The sequence below is a fragment of the Rattus rattus genome, chromosome 5 (genome assembly GCF_011064425.1).
Source record: "Rattus rattus isolate New Zealand chromosome 5, Rrattus_CSIRO_v1, whole genome shotgun sequence".
NCBI lineage: Eukaryota > Metazoa > Chordata > Mammalia > Rodentia > Muridae > Rattus > Rattus rattus.
Genome location: NC_046158.1, coordinates 9939687 through 9944462, shown reverse-complemented (window position 1 = coordinate 9944462; position 4776 = coordinate 9939687). Strand labels below are relative to the sequence as shown.

Below are 4776 nucleotides of genomic sequence, written 5' to 3'. Positions count from 1 at the left end.
TCTGAGTAAGCTGGGGGAAGTGCCTTTCTGCCAGATGGTTTGGGTCAGTCCTGATAACTCGGGCTGGTTCCTGCATTCCTTTTCTTTATCTTTATGGTCTGTTAGTTCTAGCGGCAGGGCGGGGCTGCCTGGACTTGCTTTTCACAGTGTTTAGTCCTGAGTCTGAATTTTGAAACTTATTCTTTTAACTTCATATTTTTATCTGAAAGAACAAATGAAAGAACCCCAAAATTTTGGGGAGACTCTTGCTCCAGTCTCGGGATGGCGGCATGCCCCAGGAAACTCGAGAAGCTGATCTTGATGTAATAACAAGAGGCAGCTTTATTAACGAGATCTCGGGCTGACACGCCACGCATCTCACGCAGGAGATAGAGGAGCCGACGACCACGAGCCTCTTCAGGCAGGGGTTTATATAGGGGAAGCCAGGGAATTTCGCACGGTTACACAGGATTGGCTAATTCAAAGGACTCACAGTTACTTTTGGTGCGGGATTACATCAGCAAAGAGTACAAGCTATCTAGACGCTCAGCAATGTGGGGTGGGATGATTCATCTCACTCGGCAGGGGGATGACCCATCCTCAGGGAGTGAAGGGAGGGGAGGGGGGTTCCAGCCCGTGAGCCCTATCTCAAATTCCCTCAGGCATGTCAAAGAGTTGTGACTAACTCTTTGAAATTTAACTCTTCACATCCAATAACCCTCCTGTCAACTTGGGTTCTGCTGTTTTCTTTTTCAGGAAGGCCTATCCCCAGCCACGGGTGCTGACACCCACGTGAGTAGATTTAGTCACTGCATGTGTAGAGCAGGAGTCCTAAAGGACGATGTGCTTGCCCCGGGGAATAGTTCAGTAGCATAACTGAAGGCCTGAGTTAGTCTCAGGAAAAAATTAAACTCAGGAAAAGCCCAAAGACCTGATTCTAATTCTCCTTGACCAACTTTCATCAGCTGTCTTAGGGTAGTTTGATTCAGGTCTGGGGCGCAGATCATCTTCTGCCTCTTCCTTCACATTTGGACCCCTGCTGCTTATTTTCTGTTTCCGTCATCAGGGATTTTCAAGGCTGTGGAGGGAGATGTGGTGATGGTGAACCCAGTGGCCTTTATGGCTGCGGTGGGGATAGTGAGAATCGCTGCTGCTTGGTTGGCACAACCCCGTTCTGGGTGGGTGACCAGCCTTGGGGGCAGCTGCGGGTGTGGGATCTGAGACGGGTCCCTGCAGCCATGTTTGGTCACATCTTCCCGGTGGCTCTCTCCTCATGTAGTAGGACAGATGTTCTTGTCCTGACTCCTTGGCTGGCTCCCATCGTCTGGGAGGGGACCTTGACATTGACATACTGAGCGAGCAGTTCAGGCTTCGAACACCACGATCGGACTGACTGTGTTTGCCGTCAAAAAGTAAGCATCTTGGGATGGGGAGATGGATAGTGGGAAAAGCACTTGCCTCAGGTACATGAGGACATGAGTTTTATCCCTAACACCCATGAAAAAGCTGGGAATGGTGGCAGCACCTGTAATCTCAGCTGTGGGGAGAGCGGAGAGACAAGTGGATCCAGCCTACTTGTTGGACAGGCTATCCAAACAGTGAGCTTTAGAGTCAATGAAGGGACCCTGTCTGAAGAACAGATAAGATGGATGACAAAAGATACCCAAAGTCAACTTCTGGCCTTTACACATGCACGCAGGCAGGTAAACATGAGAATATACAATACATGAGCGCCCTCACATATGCACACACAATGGTCAAGTGGAGGCACAGTATATCAACCTCCGCGCTTGTATTTAGGATGAAGCAGGGGAGGGGTTTGTTCACTCTGCCACCTTCCTGAGCTCTGGTGGGCCAACAGGTGAAGGAAGCCGTCTCTGCCTCTTCCCAGAGCCTCAGGCCAGCTGCCCTTCCTGCTGTGCTATAAGCCAGGTGCCATTCGCATCCCTCAGGCTCCACGTTGGTCTCTTCATCCATAGAGCTGGCAGGAAAGGACAGGAGGCCAGCAGAGCAATGGCCACCAATGTGCCCTCAGATGCAGGACAAGGTGGACATCAAGGGTTGGGTGAAACATTTAACTTTCTCAGCCTTGGGGACCGTGGGTAGACCTGTGAAGCCCTGAGACGCCGGGTCAGGCTGACTTTAGGCCACAGGCAAGACCTGTGCCCTGTGGGAAGCAGGACAGGGCAGCATTACAGTGTGGAAGGCTGTGGGTGCTGAGAGAAGCCATTCGTGCACATGAGAAAGACATTGTGCTTCCCTGCAGTGCTGGGTGAGACCCAAGGATAGTTCTGAGTCCTTTGAACTAAACAGACTTGAGAGATGTTTAGGGATTGGTTGGAGGGACCTTAGGAACCTTGCGAATGTCTGGGCGCCTAGGAACCAAGGACTTCTTAGTAAGAAGACACAAGCACAACCTTCTTTGGGTGCTGCTGAGTACCTCAGCAAGAACCCTGCCAGGTGTGGGTAGCTGCTTTGTCTGTGGAAAGAAGGCCTCTGAAGGGATTAGCTGGGAACCCCACGGTCACCTGTATGCAGGGAAAACTGCTACTTGCTTATTTCTGGCATTTAAGTGGGGGCTTTGCACATTTGCCAGGTGGGGACACATGGTCCTGGGGGTCATCCAGAGAGGGGCAGCCATATGAAGCAGGTGAAATCTTGGGCTGGGAGATGACTTAGAACCTGGGATCTAAGGCTTTTTTCCTTGGACCTAGGGTTTGTTTTAGGCTTGCCCTTGTTTCATGGGTGCCTTTCACCCTTTTCCAGTCTACCCTGTGAGACCAATTCTTGTTCTGGTGGAGTTCATGGGGGAAGACTCTCAGGAACGTATGTGAGTTACCCAGTGCCTTTTCTGAAGGTACCATACATCTTCTGAGGAGGAAGGTCTGGGATATGGAGACCTGTTGCTCTCCTGAGACAAGTCCCTGCAACATGCCACAGAGGAGGGGTGCAGGTTCTGGCCCAAGTATCCATTCAGTTCCACTGGGGATTGAAGTGGGTCTCTATGAGTAGAGGCTCTGCTCAGGGCAATGCAAGTGTATGAGGCATGGTGGGTACTGGGATGGAGCTGTCATTGTGGGAGGGTGTTTGTGGCAGACTCACAGAGAGGTGGCTTGCCACAGAGTTGCCAAGACAACAGATACCTGTGGCAGATATGCCTGGAACTCCAGTTGAGGAATCAGCCCTGCTGCCTGGCTTAAGGCTTCCAGGTTTCTAGCTCAGTGTTCCTTGTTAAGACGGTGCTGATGTTCCAACCTTCTGCAGCAAACGAGGGTTAGAACAGCAGTGTAGCCAGGACAGAGGAAGGATCAAACCTCCAGGTAGCCATGGTTTCCACGGCCTGCCGCTATGCACCGATAAGTTCTGTTTTAGCTGTGTTAAACCTCTCTGTACCCCCATGTCCTCCCTCACAGGTATGTGGTGTTCCTGAAACTCTTCCTGGAGACGGCAGAGCAGCACTTCATGGTGGGACACAAGGTCATCTACTATGTGTTCACTGACCGGCCAGCTGATGTCCCACAGGTTGCCCTGGGCGCAGGACGGCGGCTGGTGGTGCTAACTGTGCGCAACTACACCCGCTGGCAGGACGTGTCCATGCACAGGATGGAGGTGATCAGCCACTTCTCAGAGCAGCGCTTTCAGCATGAGGTGGACTACCTCGTGTGTGCAGATGTGGACATGAAGTTCAGGGACCACGTGGGTGTGGAGATCCTCTCAGCGCTCTTTGGCACCCTGCATCCTGGCTTCTACCGTGGCCACGAGAGTCCTTTACCTATGCGCGGCCACAGTCCCAGGCCTACATCCCCTGGGACCAGGGTGACTTTTACTATATGGGAGCCTTCTTTGGGGGGTCAGTGCTGGAGGTGCACCATCTCACCAAGGCCTGCCACCAGGCTATGCTGGAGGACCAGGCCAATGGCATTGAGGCCGTGTGGCATGACGAGAGCCATCTGAACAAGTACCTGCTATACCATAAGCCGACAAAGGTGCTGTCCCCAGAGTACATGTGGGACCAGCAGCTGCTGGGCTGGCCCTCCATCATGAAGAAGCTGAGATGTGTGGCTGTGCCCAAGAACCATCAGGCGATCAGGAACCGATAGGTGAATCCCTATTGGAGAGGACAGGCCATAGCCAGGGGCACTCCAGCCTGTGCTGGAACTGAAAAGATTTGAGAGACAATTGTCACCCTCTATCCCACCTCAGAGTCCAGCAGGCCCAGTGTCACTTGGCTTACCACCCACTTGAGTCCTGGAGTGGCAACCATCTTCAGCTCCACTATGTGCCCCTGAGCTCCTTGCATTGAGTGGCATGGTGTGTGGAATCTTCAGAACATGGAGAGACTCTGTTACATAGTTAACTGAGGGCTGGTGCATCCTCCCTCGGGCTTGGTGCTTTCTCTTCAGGGAGGCTTGACAGAGGACCCGTGCCCATAGGAACAGGCAGGAGCGCAGGGAGAGTCAGCCTGCAGTCGACAGAGGTGCGTAGCTCCCGTTCAGCTCATTCGGGGCAGATCACCCCTAATTTTTGGTTTATTTGGGAATAGGTATCTATCCATTCCTGGGAATAAATGCATTTCTAGGCGATATAGGAAGTTTTTTGTTTCCTTTTTTCTTTTCGTGAGGTCCTTGGGATTGAACCTCATGGATGCTAGTCAGGTATGGTATCACTGAGGTGCTTTCCCTCGAGACTCCATATTAGAGGCACATGCTGACTGAACGTGCTGAGTCCACACCCACATGATCACTGAACATCGCCACACACCAGGTAATCCAGTATTTCTGTACTCTAGCCTTCATT

The 4776-nt window shown here is 52.1% G+C and overlaps 1 pseudogene across 1 annotated transcript; it reads left to right on the top strand.

Moving 5' to 3' along the window:
• The first annotated feature begins 261 nt into the window (after nucleotides 1–261).
• LOC116900010 lies at nucleotides 262–4570 on the top strand (annotated as a pseudogene). The gene is made up of 3 exons (XR_004387909.1): nucleotides 262–302; nucleotides 1046–1391; nucleotides 3393–4570. The product of XR_004387909.1 is annotated as a histo-blood group ABO system transferase 2-like (transcript).
• Nucleotides 4571–4776: the final 206 nt, after the last annotated feature.